The following is a 22,563-nucleotide window of genomic DNA, read 5'->3' as shown; positions in this document are numbered from 1 at the left end:
AAAAGTAGGATCAAGTGGCTGACAACTTACTGACCCACACTGGGGGTAAAAAATACAAGCCTCTCTGCAGAAGTCTGCCCCACCAACACACAGATACATATCAGAGGATAGCATGTATAATCTAAATGAGTACAGCGTTTTAGCAGCATGTCCAAGGATTTTATTTAACATTTTCTAAAATAAAAACAATTGTTCATGTTTGTTTGTTGTATCTATCGGAAGTAGTCTTGTGACTATTAGATTAGTCTGAATCCAGAATACAGTATTTTAGGTTTTCTGTCCAGCCTGGTGAAAGCTAGCGTTTCAGTCCTTTCATTTTGTTTACTTTCAAGATTCTTCCAATTAACTTCACTGTGGTAATATCAAAGTTCCTTTGTGTGCATTGTCATGTTGTTTTCCACCAACTGGTTAAATCCAGCATACCCACATATAAAAAAAAAAAACCTACGTACTTCCTGTGCATTACTAGAGACCTATGTATCACCACCCCTGCCTAAAATGCAGAAACTCCATGAAATGTTTTTGGGGAAAAAAAAACACAGTGACTCGTGTTGCGTGTCTTTTCCCAAATGTATTCTACCGCAATCAAAAAACATGGGCATAGGATAATTACATTTTTTGAAATTTGCATTCTTAATAATGATAGGATTCCTAACCTGATTTGTGTGTGCCATAACTTCCCTTTAATCCATTTCATTATAATTATTGTATTTTGTTTCTTTGCTATAACTATATATTACTCAAATATTGTATGATGTTTTTGGTTCTAGCTATGTATAAGAAAAAAATTATTCCTCCAAATGTTTAAGACTCTCTGTATTTCTAACTTTTATGTAATGGAGCTTTTCGCCTCGGGTCCCTGCTGAAAAAGGGCACTCTGCCCAACCAGACTAGCCCAGTTAAATGTTAAATAAAAATAAATTATAGAAGCTATTCATGCTGGCAAAAGCCCTTCTCCTAATTATTTATTTATTTTTAAAGGAACAAAATATGTCCCTTACATTCACCAAGCTGCAATTTTCACACTAAATTTCCATTCATTAAATAATTCATAAATATTTGTATTTTTCCGGTATACAGGTATAAATTGTTGCACAGCTGCCTTTTCCAACATTCTTCCATTTCTTTCAAGAGGCAGCTATCAATTTACTTTTGCACTTTATTTCCTAGTATATATTTTCTCTTTTCTTAACCACAAGCTCCAATTTACCCCTGCTAAATTAGAGTTTATCAATCTGGCTCCATTTAAGACATTGCAATGAAGGAAATCTGTTTTACATAAGTGAATCCATTGCACAACACAGCATCTATGCAGTTGGATAATGTTGCACCCCTCATCCTCCCTGTTATAATTAGCCCCTTGAGAGCTATTTTTTCTCCATTCGAATTTCTACATATTTCCAGATCTTGCCCAGTATTTTAACTATTTCATCCTTACCATGTAGAATGGGTAAATGCGTCATCAGATACAAATTAAATGATGAAATTATAACCTCAAAAGCATGAATTTTCCTGATAGGCTACTAATTTTAAACTTTTGTCTTGCAAAAGGCTTACAAGTTTGTTTTTATGTTTCTGAATGTTTTGCCAATTGTATCTTGAAGGTCCTTTCCCATTATTAAACCCAAATAAATTATTAGTTTTCTCAGTTATCTTATCAGTTACTAAAACATGAAAAAGAAGATGTTTCAGTAATTACTTTTTTAACAGTTTAAACCTAAATACTCTCCAAAGTGTTTTAACACTCTTGATAGAATTTTGTCTACCTTTTCTGTCATCAGAATGCAACGTTCAGTTAATAATCCAAATCAAAGCCTACCTTTTCCTTTTTGAAAAGCTAGCATTAGTTCTTTTCCCAGCATTTATAGCAAGCTCTTCAATAGTTAGTACACATAAATAAGGAGAAAATGGACAACTTTGTTTACTACCCCTACTAAATGTTTATACACTCACATCTAACCAAAATTCAGAAAAGTGCCAACAAAGTTTCAAACTTAGCTTCAATTCCCAGATGATTATATGAAATACTTGTCTAATGGTTAAATAAAATAATGTCTACTTGAGAATCATTAGTTTCCCCTTTTCAGTTTGAATGCAGAGTCCACCCAATTATCTACCTCTAATACATATAAATGTCCTTTATGAATCAGTTTACATTAAATCATCTCTAGTCCATTAGTATTCTTACAGGAATGTTGATATGTGTTAATATCCATCTTTAATGAAATTGGCCTATAGATTTTTACTAGATCTACAGTGCTGTTTGAGGTATTATTCCAGCCATTTAATTAAAAGTACAATTAAATACTTTTAATCTCTACTACTAATCAGTTTGACTAATAAACATCTAGGCCTCGATATTACTATGTATTGCTTAACAACCATTTTTACTTCCGCTGTAGTTTTATCACATCTACAAGAGATGAAACATTTTGCATAATCTAATCCAGTAATATTTTGAACATAACTCATGAACCATCAGAAAGACTGTCGTTTTTTTAACTCTTGTTCAGTTTTATGCACTGAAAAAAAACTTTCACCATCAGAATACCTTGTGGGTGGCACTCACATTTCCTTTTCTTACATGTCCATGCTAAATATTTGGCAGTCATTTTTCTCAGTTTCCACCAAATTAAGCAGCTACTTCTACTTTTGTTAGGATCAGATTATCAATGAGATTGGATCATCTTCCTTTTATAGCATATCATCTAACTTTCCTTGTATCTTTCAAAATGTAAACTATTTCTTTGAGTTTTCATTTCACTTTCTTGCTTTGTATTTATCAGTCATTATTTTGCTCTCATAATCATTTTTATAGCATCCTGCCAAATCATGTATTGTCAAAGTACTTAATGTTTTCTTCCACAACTTCTTTTAAAGACATTTTCTGTTTTTTTCTATTTGCAATGAGCCCATCTTCATTAATTTTTTAATCTGATAAATTAGTCAAAGGCATAGCTAGGGTGCAGCAAAGGCAGTCAGGTGCAAAGTGTTCGGGGAACTGATTGATGGATTGCATTTGGACTTCAGTGCATTACTGGTCTTCAACCATGAATGGTGATGGAGCATTTAACTGAAGCACTGCAGCAGTCCATGTAGCTGCAGTGGTACAGCGGCAGCGTTGTTGCCTCACAGCAAGAGGTTCTCCTGTTCAATTCTTGACTGGCGTGCCTTCTGTGTGGAGTCTGCATGTTCTCCCCGCAGTCGAGTGGCCTCCAAGAAACATGCGTGAATGGCCATACCTTCATTGAAGGTTGGGCGTCGGGCTGGCAACTCAGCTCCATAAAAATCAACTGCCAATTATTAGCGGACTGGAGTTCCGCTGTGGCGACCCCTCACTGGGACAAGCCAAAAAGCCAAACAACAAACTGCAGCAGTCCATGTGTAGCATAAACTGTAGCAGGTAGAAGAGAAGAGGTTTTTTTTTTGCTCCTCAACTAAAGGTTGATGGTGGGCACTAGAACAGGTGATAGTAACCAGGTGCAGTATCACTGATCACATTCCTTAACCACCATCTTTAAACACATGTCTAATCTACTAGATTGTATGACATTTCTTATATGTGTAACTGCCTGATCCGACTGCTCTTCTCCCTCAATGAATCCACCTAGTCGTCTTCAGCATATCTTCTCAGAGTATGCCCAAAGCATATTTATGTTATTCTTGTTTAACAAAGTTCACATCCTTCCTTGAATTCAGCTGCACGTTGGAATCCCCTCCTGATTTGAGTTTGTCCAACTCATTGATAAAAAGCTTAATGTTGCCAGGTTTTTCAATAAGATCTTTTTATCCTGCTATGCCACATGATCAATTTCCCCTCATTACTACAGACCTCTGACTACATGTAATATGTTTCCTAAATAAAAGTTACTCCTCTCGTTCCTTCCGACTGCATATCTCTTATAATAAATAACCTGGCCATGCCCTTGTTTAAGATTACGAATACCTTGGATTTCCCTTCTTGGCCACAAAATGTGCTCCCAGACTCCTCCTCACCTGTAGTCCGGCGAGCATAAGCAGTTATCCTAAACCTTCCATCAGAAAACTTCAGAAAAATAAAATGTACAGATTAAAATATTAGCATTCAACCACATGAAGTTAAAAATTATATTAACAATATTTTTTAGCAAAAGAATATAGAGTAGTAGGCATCCTTTGGTCCCAAAGAATCATGGCTTTGTGCCTCTATTGGATTGATTTGAGCAAGCATCTTCTGTGGCTGTGCAATCCAATCCAGGAGTGGCAGTCCTTTCCACAATCTGGGCAGGGGTAGGCAGTATGGTCTGGTATCATGGGCATGGATCTTTCTGAGGAATCTATTATCCTCTGCTCTCCTTGCCAAGGTGGTTTCATATATAGTGAGAGCTTCCTTCACGTCCTGTTTTCAGGCAATCTTTTCAGAGGCGAGAAAATACCAGTTGTTCATGCTTATGGACAGAGCACTGAGGTCACCCTTACATATGTCCTTGAAGAGCAATTTGAGTCGCCCTTTCAGCCTCTTTCCAGACTTCAGCTCTCCCAAAAGGAGGTTTTTGGTATTTGGCCATCGATCATGCATGAGACATGACCCAACCAACGTACGCCTCTCTATTTCAGGAGAGTGAACATGGAGGTGGTGTCTGTCCTCTTACTGTGCTGTTGGGGATCTTGTCCTACCATGAGATACCAAATACGTGCCTAAGGCAGTGCATATGGAATACATTGAACCACTCCTGTTTTGAGCGGAGAGTCCATGTTTCACCAACATACAGTTGATGTTGTTGTTGTATCTTTCGGCTTTTCCTGGTTAGGGGTCACCACAGAAGAACTCCGGTCCGCTAATGATTAGCAGTAGATTTTTACTTACCGAGTTGCCAGCTCTGACACACAACCTTCAACAAAGGTACACCCATTCACGCATGTCTTCTCACAGAAGACGCTTTAGCTGAGAATCGAACAGGACAACGTCTTACTGTGAGGTGACAACGCTACTGCAGCACCACCACCACAGCTTGACCACCAACATACTGTGCTCAAAATGCAGGCTGTGTAAATCTGCACCTTAGTGTGCACAGTGATCTCATTATTAGCCCATACTCTTTGTCAGCCTGGAAAAAACTTTGTGACTACTTTTTCCAGTGCGCTTGTTAATCTCGCTTGTCAAGTGACAAGTTGTCAGAGATTGTAGAGTCTAGGTACATGAACTCATGGACACCCTCCAGCTCATAGTCACTCACCATAATTGATGGCTCACTGCCCACATTTTGACCAATCACCTGGGTCCTCTTTGAGATGATCATGATGCCAAAGTCCATACATGCATCCACAAAGTGAGTCACGAGTGACTGAAGTTCTTGCTGAGTGTGAACCACAACAGTTGCATCATCAGCTAACAGGAATTCCCATAAATGCTTCCTAAGCACCCTGGTCTTCAAAGTTTAAAGAGGTTGTCATCCATTCTGGTTCAGAGAAGGTTGCCCTCTGTAGCTGTTCCAAAAGCAAAATTTCAAAAGAACTGAAAAGAAGATACCAAACAATGTTAGAGCCTGTACACACCCCTCCTTTACTCCACTGAAAATCTCAAAAGGTTCAGCTGTGGATCTGTCATACATGATGGTCTTCTTCATTACTTCATGGGAGGCCCTGATGATACTAAGCAGTACTGGAGGGCAGCCAATCTCTGCCAGAATTGTAAACAGACCTAGACCTTTCCTACTGATGAATTTGAATGCCTTGGTCTGATCAATAATGGCAATATACAGAGGTTTGTTCTGCTCCCCGCACTTTTCTTGTAGTTGTTTAACAGAGAAAATCATGTCTAGAGTATGCAACATAATATAAAGCAGTCCATTTGCTAAATGACAATTTAAAACCGGATATGGTGTAATTCTTACTAGCAAACAGCTGCAGTAAATATTTCTGTAAGATGCAGTAAAAAAAACTCCCTATGAGAGAACAACAGAGATGGATTTTCTTCCCAAATCAGTAGTAACTGGAAAGTATATTCATGGTTGTAGGTAGCCACAGCTGTTCCCCTGGTGGAATTCATGGACACCACACATTCACAATAGGGTTTTTATAAGCCGAGGGATTACCAACCCTGTAAAGCAGTTGGGCTTCCAGGGGGTGGGAAAAAGGCTGCAAACTGTACTTAAAAAGGCATCCCCCCAAGCTTCAATGAATGGAAGAACTGCTAAGGGCTTAAAATGAGACAAGCCCAGAAAGCTCTTGGTATCATACCTGGACCAGAGCTAATGCTTTAACCTCCTATTTCAATTAATCACGCATTCTCAGAGGATGTCTCATTTAAGGATGCTGCTCTGATGGAAAAGCACAGTATAGTGTGTTCTCAGTGACAGGGATGCACAGAGGTACAGAAAACTTGGTTAGTATAGGCTACTTTGTCTAATTATGTGTCAGATAAGTCAAGAGTTCTCAGGGGGTTAATCATTCCTCATAGGAGACCTCTGACACTGATGACTGCTCACAGGAAGGTTGCAGAATCTTCAAGAAAACCACAAAATCTGGGGCTAGCCTCACGAGATCTTAGCAGGGAGCCTGGTAGATGGGGTAAAGGCCTGTCCAGTATATACTGTGGCAAGCTAGGAGATGTCCATTTTTGTCTGGACTGTTTGACACTAAACTAGAAGTAGCAACCATCTTAGCAGCCTTGTCCTTGAGATGTGAGAATCAGACCTCAGTCCTGTAACAGCTGATCCCTCAAGTCTTTGCCCTTATGGGCAACACCACCCTCACTAATGGATACAATAATATGGCAGCTGGATACCAAAGCTCATGAATACTGACCAGTGGTTGGAGGGGTTCAGCTTGAGAGACATCCATTACTTATGTGATGGTTTATAGAGGCCTCAAAGTAGATATCAGAGTTGTGTTCGTTCAGATCCACCGCCTTAGTAATGCGAGCTAACCCTAACCCTGTACCTTAACACACTTTCCTTAATGTTACCACAAAACAAGACAATGTCAGACACACATGTACCAACACACACAAATATATTAAATATTTATATATATATATATATATATATATATATATATATATATATATATAAAATATCTATATCTATCCATATATATATATATATATATATATATATATATATATATATATATATATATCTACCTATATCTATATATATCTAACTGGGTCTACTTTACATGGTCGACTCTTCAGAAAGTCGACTTTCATATAGCCGAGAGCATATGATCGACTATTGAAAAGCCAACCATGTAAAAAAACACACAACAAATACTTACCTTTCAGCTGTTAGCAGGGGGACAAGCCCTACTGCACCCCCCCCGTGGGGGGCTCCACCCCCCCATAACTTAAATATACCAACTTCGATATCGCACTACAGTGCGTAAGAAGGAAATTTTCCATTCCGCACTGTACAGAGATAGCGGTTCCCCATGGTCGGATTTTTGAAAGTCGATCATATGGTCTCGGCCATATAAAGTTGACTTTTTGAAAAGTCGACCATGTGACAGGGACCCTTCTAACTATATCTATATATATCTATCTATATCTACATATATAGACACACACACACACACACACACACACACACACACACACACACACACACACACACACACACACACAGTAGGGAAGTGCAACTGAGTGCAGGAAACTGCAAGATAGTGCAGAATCACCTTGGAGTTGTTCAGTACAATCCTTTGAAGAATAATAAGGACAAAACATACCAGAATACTCAGGACTACATAGAATGTTCAAATAATAGGAATAAAACAGGAATCTTTCCTACTGGCTGAAAAGTGGCTCACAAAATCCCACCTCATCCTTAATCCAAACAAAACAAAACTTCTCATTCTTCATACAGGCAACCCCCTCCTCTCAAGTCAACACCCCCAACTTTCAGAATCTTATCCAAAAACAAAACCATCATTACCCCCTCAACCCACACAAAACTGCTAGGTGTTGAAATAGACAATAACCTGCAATTCGATACACATATTGCCCAAACCATTAAAAATGTCCCCAAGAAACTCTGTCTCTTCCACTATTGCCCAAACTCACCTCCTATCTACTCTCTTATATACTTCCGCAGTACTAACCAACCTCCACAAAACAGACCTTGCCAAACTTGAATCTTGCTACAATAAGACAGCCAAATTTGCAACTGGTGCTTCATATAGATCCCATCACTGCACATCACTTAGACAACTAAACTGGCTTGAACCTCCAGAATTAATGCACTTTAATCAACTTACCTTTGCTCACAAAATCCTCCATCACCCAGATAAAACTCCAGTTCTTCAAAACTTGCTACAGCCATACAACTCCTCTAGGCATCTCCGCTCATCCAACAAATCCCTCCTACAGGTCTCCAAAGCAAACAACGCAGCCAGTGAATTATTTTCACACTACATTTACAAATTATGGAATAAACTTTCAAGTCCTCTTATTTCCAACAGCTCTATCCCACAATTCAAAAAGCTACTCATCTTACAAACTCCTGTCTCTGTAACCCTACATGATAGCCCAGCCTTCTTTCATCAGTAGCTAATAACCACTTTCAAATGTCTTCCCCAGGATTTGAAACTGGAACTAGCTACTGTATTGCACTCAAGCTCAGTCAGTCCTGCATAAAGATTTATGTATTCTGTTTATCTCCAACTGTATTTTTTTACACACCCTCTCCATCTCCACTGTCAGCTTATATCACTGATCAATACATGACAAATGAATTAAAACAACAGATATTTTCCAAACTATGAAATATTTTTACACACCTTGGTTGCATGCGTACTACTACCTCTTCATGTTATTATACTCTTTCGCTTTCTTTGTATAGCATTGTATTCTCTGGTATTATTTTGTACTACTTGCTATTTCTCTGCATTATTTTTTTGAATTTGTCATTCATTTATTATTTTTTTTATTTTTGTCATTTATTATTGTACATTGTACTATGATTTATTAAGTAAATGTGGAGCTCCACTGAAAAAGGACCCATGTCCATTTGGCTTATCCCGTTAAACAAATGTAAAATAAAATAAATAAATAAAAATAATGGAAGAGGAAACCAATCAAGGAATAATTAGTCACAAGACTAGGAAAATACAAGGAAGGATTACAAAGAATTACTGAACAGTAGTAGTAAGATAAGCAAGGAGAGACATGAATAAGAAAGGGGGACCCGAATAAGAGTCAGATGACCTACGTTCAATTAGGATGAGTATTGCCTATCCTTGGGTGGACTGGAGGATACTGGGCAGAGATCTCACTGACCTGTAGTGGGAGCCAGCTCTCAGTCTGACAGGTCAGCAGAATGGATACATAGCAAGACTAGAAGGTACACCTATCTAAGGGCTTGGATGAGTGCAACACCAAGCCAGTCCTCACTGCCCTCCCAGCTGAACTACACACATCAACAGACTAGGAGGAACAGGACTAGACCCAGCTAACTGGCCACTTTGTATACGATAGGACTAGACCCAGCTAACTGACCACTTTGTATACGACAGCTTCTGGTGCTGTATCCTGTGAGCCAGCTAACCAGCCACCTTGTACATGACAGCTTCTGGTGCTGTATCCTGTACCCCATAAAGGGAGCACTTGTTCTCCCAGAGTAAAATGTGAGTACACAAAAGGCTGACTCTGATAATTTGGGAAGTCCACCAGTAGGGTTATGTTGGTCACAGCCTTATAGGAAAGAGGGAGGGATCCAAAGTTCTATGGGCATGGCAACTGGGAGAACAGCCCAAAGCCTAAGCGGGTCCATGGTAGGGTTTAAAAAAAGGAATAAGAGGAAAAAGAAAAAAAAAAGATCTAGGAAGCAAAGAGCTGCATAGTATGGAATTTAGGAAATATTGAAAGGTGTGTAAGGTATATAGAATTTGAGTAGGGGTCTGGCTTAAGAACCTTTGGAGTATAGCATATAGTGGCTTGTTAAGATATTCAGCAATCAATACAGTCACTGAACTAGATTCTAGCCTTCAAGAGGTGTTTATTCAGAGAGACATTTCTAGAAAAAAAATTGTATAGCACATGACAAATTCTCTGTAGTTATGCATTCGTGTTTAAAAGTTGAACACCCCATATGTTACATCCCACTTTTTTATATGAGATGCGTATATTACGTTTTCCTAGACCATATTTGGAGTACTACATACAACATTAATGGCAGCAACAGACGTAGTCTGGGATGTCTACCTATAGACATCAGTATCCCTTTTTTTTTTTTTTTGCATAGTAGCCATAATAGCAGTTCTTATGGTGCTGAGAAGAACAGGTTTTATTAATCTTTTATAACGGCGTGCAATGGACTTTAGATACAGTATTCTATGATAAAATAGGAAACATTTTCAGATGTTAGAAGAAAAATGGTATAAAGGCATATATATGAGAATATTTTGTCATCAAGAAGCAAGTATCTGGCTAGACTAAATTTAAAAGTAGACAAAGTAGTTGTTTTTAACACAGCTGAAGGTGTACAAAAGAGTGGTATAATGGTTATCACTTTGATGCATTTATAGGCACACAACTGACTACAACTGGCTAATGGGGAGGGGAGAAGGAAGCAAGGTGTAAATGAATCCAAGCTAGTAAGGTATTTGGCTGGGATGGGGTGATGGGCATAAACTGTCTATGACTTCCCCCACCCATACAGAGGCCTGAATAAACACTGGAAATCACAGCAATTTATCAGCTTATTCAGGGCTATATTATGTCGCAGAAATACAATTTTGGTGAACACCTCTACATCTACACCTAATCAGCTAAGCGATTCGCTGAATGTAATTGGGGCAAAGATGTAGTTGGCCAACAACAGAACTTTGCCTTTTCTCCGATGTAGTGCAATCTTGGCGTTGGTATATATAGTTGGGGGGGGGGATTCCATGGAGATGTTGGTATGTCATGCTGAGGGCAAGTATTTCCTTGCCCTGATTAAATTCAGCGAATCATTTTGCCGATTAGGTGTCGATGTAGAGGTGTTCACCAAAATTACATTTCAGCAACGTAATATAGACCCACTTATTCTGGTGCTTCTTACAATGTTTTGGACTTTTTTTAAAGCATTTGGTCTCCTAATGATCCTAGTAGGGCTCCAAGATTTTATTATTAGTGTTTTTTTTTTTTTCTTACTAGTAGGTTTGTACACTACTAACATTCAGCTGCTAACTACGTCTGTCAGGGAAGTGAACAGTTAAAGAACAGGAGTCACAGCTGTATCCTCCTACAATATACTATTACAGGTTTTTTTAATTGATTTTAAGTTTAAGGTTAATCAGTATCTTATCAAATTTCCACTTAAATTCTACAATTGCCAATCCCACGATAGCTATAAAATGGCAAAATTCCTGCCTGCAAATGCAATAACAACAATAATAGACATTTTGCTACATATAGCTTTATATTTGAAGACAAACACCTCAAAAGACATCACTGGGTATATGTTCAATAACATTTAGCACCCAGCACTGGGATATGTTCAATAACATTTAGCACCCAGTCTTGACTACAGTACTTAAGTTACAAGTATTTTAACTCAGGTGTTTCATCTACTGCTAAGTACAGGTTACCTAAAATACCAATACATAATAGCTGCCTCTGCATTCATATAAATGTAATCTAATTGTCAAATGTATGTGCAATACTCAAAATATATTTAATGGCTGTTCATGTGGCCTAATGGTTAAGGTGCTTGCCTTACAAACACAAGGTAAAGGGTTTGAGTCTCACAAGGGATAACTGGCAAAGCTTAAAATGGCTCACAAGGGCAGTTAGCCTAGTACTAATCTATGAACCTATGTATATTACTGAATGTCTAAATGTCTGCAATATGTTGGGAGTTTTCACTCCCTCTCTCTCTGTGGCGTCCTCTGAAAAGTTTTTTGACTAAACCTATTCAGACAAGCTCAGTAAACTAAAGCAAAATAAAATAAAAATAAATAAATAAAATTAAACTAGATCGATAAAATACAGAAACCGTAATTATATAATTTTTAAAATAAGCCACAGACATGCATCATAACACACCATCATAAGCCTGTTCACTGCGTTACATTTTACAGATAAATAACTTATTTCAAGGGTTTGAAGTACGAGGTGCACAAAGTACATAAAATGTAACTTTTGAAGTAAGACAGCTGTATTTAACCACTTTTGTGACTATTTTTGATATTTTGATTGCCAGAAGTGGTTGTCTGTGTAGCAAGGCAGCCAATAAATGAAAAAAGACAGTCTGATCATAGCAAAGTGATAGCTGCTGGGGCTTTGCTGGGAGAAGGGGTAGAACAACAATGTGTCTGAAAACACAAGATGAATTATATTACTGTATTTGTCACCTTTCACTTTTTTCCGTCATGAAACCAGATCTCTGGACAGTGGTAACAGTATACAATGCCCACAGTGCAATGCAATTTATTTATTATTTATGGCCAGTCAATGTGGGGAGAGATGCCATATAGCAGCAAGTGGAAATATGTTAATGCAGCTGTATTTTGACCACTTTTGGTAATCACACATGGTCACTGCTGGCAATCAACTCCCATCTGTTTGGGGGGGGGGGGGTCAGTCTGCAGATGAAATCCAAGGACAGTTATGTGGCTCATGGAAAGCAATTATTGATATAACTTGTATCCAAGAACAAGAGGTTGAAAGAAATTGCAGTCACTGTTTCTTTCATTTTCCTTATAATCAAACATCAAAGGTGTATACAGAAGGTGGATATCTTTTAGGGGAAGGGGCTGAAAAGACATGCTACTAATGCATGTACAGGGTTATTACATGCCCACAGTTCAACAAAAAGTGATACGGCTTCTTATATATGCCTAACAGCAGCAAGTTGAAATTGGGTGATGTGGCTGCTTGTTTTCTGTTCAGTGAGAAATTAGAAATATAAAAAATGTGAGTATCGTGTGCAAAAGAACAATGTTGCCATTACATTTGTGCAATTCTCTCACAGTCAGAGGTAGTTTTATCTCTCAGAAGGGGCATAGTGCAGTAGAACAGTATGTGCATATTTTATACCGGGTCTACTTTTCTTTGCCGAAAGCTCATTCTTTCAAAAAATAAAAGTACGACCCCATTTACACAAAAGTGCATTTAAACAAAAGTGCAATATCGCGAATACTGGTTCACCAAACTGGTAATATAAGAAAAACAGATACTATTAGCATCCACAGGTCTAACACGGCAGTTCTATGTGTCCTCAAAAAATTCTCTACAACAGTCCCAAAATGTTCAAAAAGCAAAGGCAAAGACAAAAGTCCGTAGTATAAAAACACCTTTAATATCAAAAACGGTAAGCGCTTTCACCATATAGGCTTCATCAGACCTTGAAAAGTCATAGAGATAAAATTGGTTTAAATAGTATTCATTACCCAAACTAAATTAATTACATCATTTCCTGCTAATCAAGTAATTACCAAACTGCAACATAAAATGCATAAAAAATATATACAATTCAAATGTGACTTACTAAAAAACAATCGAACTATATGCTCAATATAATAATAAACCTAGCCACACTTACAATATACAACTAACATTCTCCACAGTGCACTAAAATAAAAACATTTACATACCCTGAGAGGATGTTAGTAAAACAATGTTAAAATATGTTGTAATATTACTCCCTATAGCTTTATTCTTATGTTATGTAAAACGGGCTAAGACATGCGTCTCAAACATTCTAATAACCCTATAGCCAACTATCTAATTTATCACGTTCTAAGTAAATACCCAAAATGCCACATTGAACATTAGAAACTATAATATATAAAACTAAATAAATAGATTGACCCTTCACAACGTTCCTAAAGACATAATGAGGGTGCATACTCCCTCTGTGCAACAATGTATTCCGAAAACAAGCTTTTCTATGTACACCACTATTCACTAGCCCACTATTTAATCTTTCTATGTTGACATCAAGAAAAGAGATATTCTGTGTGGAGTAATTCATGGTAAAATTAAGATAACTTGTCAAAGTATTTAACTGCAAGGAAAATTCAAGTAATGATGGTTCATCCCCATTCCAAATCAAAAACAAATCATCCACAAATCTCTTATAAAAACCTACATTCTGTTTGTAACTTTCAGGTGGAAATAGTTTTTCTTCCTCCCAGTTAGCCATAACGAGATTGGCGTAGCTATTAGCACAAGAAGTACCCATAGCTACGCCATCTCTTTGTAAATATAAAGTGTCTTCGAACATAAATACATTGTTGCATAAAACTGTTTCCAAAAACAAAGCTATTAAATCAATCGTTTTTGTATCAAAAGCTGAGTGTGTGGTTAAATAATTATAAACCCTTTCTATCCCTTCTTCATTCGGTATTACTGTAAAGAGACTAGTAACATCCAGGGTAACCAAAAAGAAAGAAAGTGCCAGTACTGGGTTGAGAGAGCTTAGCCTCCAGTTTGGCTATATAGTTGCATCTCTCACATATATTTGAGCTTGTTGGGAGGAGGAGAGGATGGTCTGTATACATAAAGCAGTTGTAACATTGCCTCAAGATTTCCAGATTCACCAGCTGGACCGGAGAGTAAATTCGAAACTGACCTTTGGACATGCCTGAATAATATAGGGAACTACTTATTGACTGATCAGAAAGAACCAATAGGGAGCAAGGGCTTTGAAGGAGTATAAGAGGATGTAGTGCTTAAGTTTATTAGTGTTTACCTATGAGATTACTTATACGAGCAAGTGCAGGGCTTTAGAATGAGAATAGAGTGCTTAATTTGAGATTTAGAGCAGTTCTAAGGGAAAAAGTGAAGTGTAGACTTTGTGGAGCTGGGAATAGTTCAAGCTTGTTTAAGCGGCGTTGCTCTGTGCGCAAGACCGTGCTAAAAGAGGGTTGCAGGGTTTTAAGAGATAGAATCAAGGAGTTTAGAATTGACCCAAAATGACCAATAAAACTACAGCTTCTAGGCAGTAACCACTCCTACAGGGACAGACAGGCTGTTCAGTGTTAACCACTGCCACTGGTGAACACAGAGACTTCTCTTTAGTCCAAGTAAGCACTGGCCTCCAAGAAACTTACAAACAGTTCAGAACAGCAAATCTGTAACTGAACTTTCTTAAACTTCAGAAAGTGGGAAAAAAGCAAGATTTTTTTAGTTTTTTTTTTTTTTTGTTTTAGTTTAAAGGTAGCAGAGATACACAAGTAGCAAAATAATCACAACAGTGCAATAAATGACCCCACACTTGAGTGCTAGGCCAAAGTCAGGTAAAATGCAGTTTTAAGAGAAAAAAACAATTTTAAATTAAGTGCAGCACAGGAAATGCAGTAAACAGGCTCTAGATTTGTTCTAAATACGGTTTCCAATACAGATATAAACTTTAGCAAGCTGGAAAATGCCGAAAAGTAGACGGCAAAGCAGTAATTCTTAAAAAAAAAGCAGAAGAAAATACTTAAAATCTCAAAAGTGGCTCCTTTCTCCTCTCAGCGTTTTCTACCCTTGTTAGGTGCTTCAGCAACAACTAACAAGCCTGGAAAGAATTGTAAATAACTGGCTACCCTATTTAAGCATCCAGCAAACCATGGATCTCCTATGCTGAAATGTACAACACAAATCAGAAGTTTTACACAAACCCAAATTCTAAAAGCTGTATGACATCCACCTACCCCTGGTCAAACAGAGCCTCAAGCCACTATACCATGCAACAAGTAATAAAACCAGGATAGGAACAAGTAAGCTTAAGACTCCAGAAATGGCACTCCTGGCATTACTTAATTACTGATGTATTGCTTTTTTGTCACCCTGCTCAGTATCTTGAAAGATTATTCAGCTACTGATTGTAATATTTGGATCAGTTTTAATGCCCTTCAAATGATGCCATAGTTTTATGGGGCACAGCATTAACAGTCATTAATATGTCTCTAAGTCACACCAAGTAGACGTGTGACAATGGCGGTTACATGCACGTTTGCGTTATTACTGAACGCATTTCCAAAACTGAAACACTACAGGCCACTGGAAAATCCAAGAAATTTTATTCCACTTCACAAGAACAGTCTAAGTTAAGCGCTTTCACCACTTTGTCATCTTTAACTATTTTCTAGAACACTAAATCTAAACTGATGCTCAGGTCCCATCTCTAAAATATAATAGTAAGATGCCATCAGGCTGGGTAACATTTCTAATGTCACTGAGGAAAAGGAACTTAAGTGGATCATTAAGCTCAGAGCCCATTTGGGAAAGGGTCTTAATGATCACATAGCAATCACTTTGAAATTGAAGAACAGAAAATTGAAGAAATAAATATTAAAGTATTAGCATTATTTGCACATCTTTCATCAACAGATATGTATATATGGTTTGATATACAAGTTGGAGAAAGATTTTACATCGTACTTTTAATAATGTGGCGGTGGTGCTGCGGTAGCGTTGTCGCCTCACAGACATTGCACGTTTGATTCTCAGAGAGTCTTCTGTGTATTGACAGGCGTGAATGGGCGTTCCTTCATTGAAGGTTGTGCGTTAGGCCCAGCAAGCCAGCACGTAAAAATCTACTGCCAATCATTAGCGGACCGGAGTTCTGCTGTGGCGACCCCTAACCGGGAAAAGCCAAAAGACAGTTTTTACTTGTATTAGTTCTTTATGATCAGCATGCTATTTTATCAAGCAGCACAAGGGTTAATTTGAGCTATTGTTGGTTGCTATGATGTCATGATGTGTGATTGGCTGATTTGAATTTATCACTGTATATATAATGACTGTTTTAGAAGTGTAAGTGAAGGTCTGATGAAACAAATGTCATTTGTGAAAGTGCTTACCTATTTTTATTAAACGTATACTCTGTCAACCAGCTTTGTTTACATGAGTGATTTCCTGCTGTGAGCTGCCAAAGGTTTAATCTTTCTTTGGACATTTATTGTGTGGACTGAGTGGCAGCATTCTTTAGTGGTGGATTTCTTGTTATTATACTACAGATTATATTATTTACAAAATAATATGCAAAGCAGTTTGGCTTCACAGAGTGGGTGATAAATTGACCTAGTGACAGCCTAGTAATCTCAGATATTGAAATCAGATTATATTTTAAAAGAACTACTCAAACTGGATCCAAACAAGCTCTGGGAGGAGAGAGAATTAGTAATAATGGCCTGTGAATACTTCTGCATTAACTTTTTTTTTTTTTTTTTTTTTAACTAGGTCAAATAAAATATAGAAAGATTCCTCATGATTGGAGCCGCACACTTGTTAAAACTGTCTTTAAGGGAAATGAGAGTAGGACAAACTCAGTCATACAGAGCACTTTCATTTTGTGGAAAAATAATGGAGAAGATATAGGTTATTGTTTCAGTGCCAGACTAGAGTCAAGCTCAACAGGGTCTTCTTTCCCTGCTGATTCTGCCAAGCCCATTCCCCTGGCTATGGTTTCGCTAGACAGTAGGTAGGGACAAGTAGGAATCTCATTCACACATTCATGTGCATCACTAATTAGATGACGAGGCATTTGGCTACCGTAAGACAGTCATAGTTACTCCCACCGTTTACCTGCACTTCATTGAATTTCTTCACTTTGACATTCAGAATTGCCAGAACTAGAGAGTTGGGACTAGCAACCATATATCAGCATGCATATGTTGAAAACAGATCCATTACCACATCTGTAACATGATAACAATATGACCGCTATTAAAAATGTGCTGTGATGTAATTTGTGTAAATTTAACTTCAAAAAATACACAGTTTTCTGAATACATCTCCTGTAATATAACCCTATTTAGCCCTTCTTTACATTGCTTCAGATCACCCAGTACTTTTTTATGTAAAAAAAAAAAAAAAAAAAAAAAAAAAAAAAAAAAATTGGAGCCAAAAAAAAAAAGAAAGAAAACTCAGTTTTACACAATAAAACGATTCAGTGCATCTGGTCTTCTTGGTTAAATCACAGTAATTACAGACATCTAGTTTATAGCAATACTATGTCTACTATCCATCAACAGAAAAGGGAGGGTGGAGGAAGGAAGAGATTTCCAGTAAATACAAAACATTCAGTTTAATAATTATATACAATTTAATTCATTGCTCATACTATTAGGATACATAGTATTAAATGCAATACTAAACCTTGCTTCTTTCAGTAATATAATATCAGAAAAATTAAAGTATAAATGATTTCAACAGTCATATAGAATATAAATCTTAGCAGTTTAAAATCAGTAAGTTCACAGAAAGCAAACCTCAGCAACAAAACTTGTTAATGCAGCATTCCTAATGTTCAGCAACTGTTCCAGCATCTATAGTGGAACAATCCTATTAGTCTGATGTAACATTTCTCACAAGGCTGCATCAGAATGCAGACACCAGAATTACAACATCCTTGATATACATTAGCAAAATGTTCTGTTGATGTTTATATTATGAATGGTTTAGTTATTTCTGCACAGATAAATACTGTATCCCTTAGAGACAGTACTAGGAATATGCGTAGAAAGAATAGTTCTGTAAAATCTTAACATAACCACAGATGTCTCTCTCTTCCATGTTGCAGTATTCTGTACTCTTGGGGTTTCCCTCCTCTTGCTATCCGAACGTCCGGCCAGGCTTCAAATGTTTATAGTCACTGCTAGGTGCATGGAATATCTGACATGGTTAGACTAGTGGGGGCCATAAAAGTGATGTCTGTATGCACTAGACCTCAGAAATGAGCACCCCAGTCCTAGGACATATGGAGCCAGTCCAGCGCCATCCAAAGAGGAGAGGTATATTAACAGGAGCGGCAGGAGGAAGGGAAGAAATACTGCAACATGGAAGAGAAGGACCACTATGGTTATGGTAAGATTTTACAAAACTATTCTATGTCCTATTCGCATGTTGCAGTACTCTGTACTCTTGGGTGAGTGCCAAAGCTCACTGTGAGGAAGAGGGTAGTGGCTTGGAGGAATTCTCTACGAATCCATAGAGGGCAGTCCTGGTGAACCCAGCCCTGGATCTACACATTTGATCTAGTTTGTAATGCTTAGTGAATGTGTGGACAGATGTACAAGTGGCTGCCTCTAAAATAGTAGAGGTGGCCACACCTTTAAAGAAGGCTCCAGAAGAGGCCATAGCCCTAGTGGAGTGTACTTTAACCTTGGCTCCCAATGATTTGCCATGGTGTGCATACATAGCACAATGTAATTACCCTGGAATTCCAGGCTGTGATTGTCTGTTTTGTAATAGCCTTCCCCAGGGTTCTGGGGTGGAAAGAGGCAAACAACTGGTCAGACTTCCTGTGAAGGACTTAGTCTTGTTCAGGTAGAGCCTAAGCTGTCTGTGCACATCAAAGGAGTGTAAGACTCTCTCACTGTCACTTTGTGGGTGGGAAAAGAAGGTGGGGAGGTGGATGGCTTGGTTTAAAGAAAGCTCATTGACCACCTTGGGCATGAATGATGGACTGGTCCCAAGCATTATCCTGTCTTTGTGGAAAATGTGAAATTGGGGGGGTGGCCAGGAGAGCTTGTAGCTCAGACACTCTTCTAGCTGAAGTCAAGGCCACTACGAGTACTGTTTTCCATGTGCAGTGTTTCAGAGAAGACTGGGATGCTGGCTCCAAGAGATAATTCAGGTCCCAAGGAGGGGGGATGGGTTTTGTGGGGGGGGGGGTGCTGAGATGCAGCACTTCTTTAAAAAACAACTTTGAAGGTAGTCTGGAAGCCAGAGGGGGTTCCAGAGGCAGACAAGCTGAGATGGCAGACAGATGAGCCTTGATGGAGGAGTACGCTATTCCTATCTGCAAAAGTTCACACAGCTAGGACAGTACCAAAGGGACTTAGCTCTGTAATGGGTCCAACTGTCTCTGAAGAAAACATATGGAGAATCTTTTACATTTGGATACACAAGATATCCTGATATTAGGATTCCTGGCCTCCTGCAGGACTGTGAGCATGTCTCATTGTATAGGTGTCTATAAGGGATCAAAATTCTATCACCACAGGGTGAGTTGTGGATGGATTAGAGATCCTTTGTCCTATGTGAGAAGGTCCACTCTATGGGGTAAGCTGTGGTGATTGCCCTTGCCTAAATGCAGAAGGAGGGGGAGCCAGTGCTGTCTTGGCCAAAAGGGGGTCACCAACAAGATTTATGGTCTTTCCTGCTGAATCTTCAGTAGGACTTTCTGAATAAGAGGGAAGGGGGGAATGCAGAGAGAAACATTTCCTTCCAAGATATTGAGAAGGTGTCCTTTGCCCTCGCCAGAGGGCTGGGCAGCCTGGTGCAAAAGGATGAAAATTGTCTGTTCAAGGGGGAGGCAAACAGATCCATTTGAGGTGTACGCCATCTGTGGACTAAGTCCATGAACACATCCTTGCAGAGCATCCAATCGTGGGACTGTGACATGGACCTACTTAAGGTGTCGCCCTGAGAGTTCTGTTCTGAAGGGATGTAGACTGCCTGAAGTGTTGCTCCTTGTTTTATGGCCAGCTCCCCATACTAGGAGATCTAGTCTGCATAGCAAGTATGATTTTGTTACCCCCTGCTTGTTGACATACCACAGAGCTGTAGTATTGTCTGTGAACAGTCTTAAAGTGCCCTGTCTCAGTTTGGGCTGAAAGGACTTCAAGGCCAAAATAATTTCTTTCATCTCTCTTACACTGATGTGCTCCCATTTGTTGGAGTCTGACCAGGTGCCCTGGACTTTTAGGGGGCCCAGAGTTGCTCCTCACCCCTGGTATGAGGCATCTGTGTACATTTCCTGCACTGGCTGGGGGGAGTGAAGATGTAGGTCTAGGTTGTAGCTCATCTGATTCAACCACCACTGAATCTCTGTCTTGAGTCAGGGTAAGAAGGGAGGATGAGAGTGCCAAGTCCAAATGGATCTCAAGTACCACTGATACTTCCTCATGTGAAGTCTTGCCAATGGTAACACAGACATAGTTGAAGCCATGTGGCCCAGGAGCCTGAGGTATTGCCTGGCAGTCAGTTCTGTGGCCTGACTTGACCAAGAGCAAGTACTGTGTTAACATTTCCACTTTTTGTGGTGGTAGGAAGGCCTTCATGATATCTGTTCAAATGTTGCACCCTAGGAAGACTTGGTCCTGAGCAGGGGTCAGGTTAGACTTGGGATAATTTATCTGGAAACCCAGTACCCTGTAGAAGGTTGAGGGTTGACTAAGTGGAGCAGGATGGATTCTTTGCAATCTGCCTGGATGAGTAGGTCGTCAAGGTAAGGGAAGATTTGGATCTCTTGAGTCCTGCAGAAAGCCATCACTGGTGCCAGGCACTTGGTGAAGAACCTTGGTGCCGTGGAGAGACTGAAGGGCAAGGCTGAGAATTGATAATGAGGGGAGGCCACCGAGAAATGTAGGTATTTCTTGAAAGTGGGCCTTATGGGGATGTGAAGGTAGGCATCCTTGATGTCCAAGGTGGCCATGAACCCCCTGAGGCAAGATCTAAGGGAAAAGAGTTTGCAAGGGGAGCATCCAAAAGGTGGGCACTTGCAGGAAAAGATTTAGGTGGGAGAGGTCCAGAACTGGCCTCTAGGGACCATCTTTCCTTGGGATTAGGAAGAGTCTGGAATAAAATCCTTTTCCCCTTTCTGTCTGAGGAAGGGGTTGGAATGGTACCCTGGGCCATGAGGTTGTCCAAAACTGGTTGGAAGAGGTGTAGCTGTTCTTTGAGGGGCTGAGGGATACCCCTTTCAGATGGAGTAGTGATCCATCTCATAAAGTAACCGTTTTCTATTAGTGATAGGACCCATCTATCTGTGGTGATGTTTCTCCACACCAGGAGACAGTGAGAGAGCCTTAGTGATAGTGGATGGGGGGGGGGTTCAAGAGTGGCAGGTAGTCACAGACTACCTGTCCAGTCTTGAAATTGAGGCTTCTGGGCTGGGGGCTGGGCAGGTCTGGCAGGAGTGGTTTGCTTCCTGGCAGCTTTCCTAGGTCTGGAGGGCTGGGGGGGGGGGGGGGGGTGAGTAGAGTGCTTCCTGATAAATTGAGTTTTTGACAGATAATTTCTATGGAACTTGGGGACAGGTGTGACAAACAGGTAGATCTTGTAGCTCCTTCCCCTTTTGTTGCAAAGTCTTAAATAACTCTGCTACTTTGGTGCCAAAAAGCTGAGTTGTCTAAAGGTGCATCTACGAGTTTTGCTCTGTTGTCATCAGGTAGTGCCTGAAGTATTAGCCACGAATACTGTCCAAAGACAGAGGTTGATGCAGCTGACCTTGCTGAGGCTTCAACAGCATCATAGCTGCACCTAATGGAGTGTCTAGTGTGAGGCTGGATAGTTGAGCTTTGGCCGGGGAATCAGGAATGTCATTCAACTGTTATGACACTTTTTCCAAAAGAGCTAAGGCATATTTGGACATGTGGGTTTGGTAGTTGACAGCCCTGAATGCCAGGGTGGAAGATGTGCAGACCTTTTTGCCCAAATGTTCCATAGCCTTGCCATCCTTGTTAGTAGGAAGGAGGGAATAAGGAAGGAGTCTGGATGCCTTGTCTACAGAGACTAAGATTATGTCTGGGTCAGCTGCAAGGCATTTCACCAAGAATTTAGCTCCCTCTGGAACTTTGTAGAATCTATCAGGTGTGCTGGGGGCAGAGGTCTGAGAGTCTGGGTTCGGGGAAGCTGTACTGAAAGAATCAAGAAAGGCTGGCAGT

At 39.4% G+C, this 22,563-nt stretch overlaps 1 protein-coding gene across 1 annotated transcript in view; it reads right to left on the bottom strand.

Moving 5' to 3' along the window:
- Positions 1-22,563, bottom strand: part of LOC122788280 (streptococcal hemagglutinin-like) — a 755,305-nt gene that overhangs the window by 458,233 nt on the left and 274,509 nt on the right. The gene's annotated exons all lie outside the window — the stretch shown is intronic.

This window comes from Protopterus annectens, chromosome 13.part0, assembly GCF_019279795.1.
Source record: "Protopterus annectens isolate FY-2018-M chromosome 13.part0, PAN1.0, whole genome shotgun sequence".
Lineage (NCBI taxonomy): Eukaryota > Metazoa > Chordata > Ceratodontiformes > Protopteridae > Protopterus > Protopterus annectens.
This window is presented reverse-complemented; position numbering and strand designations above follow the sequence as displayed.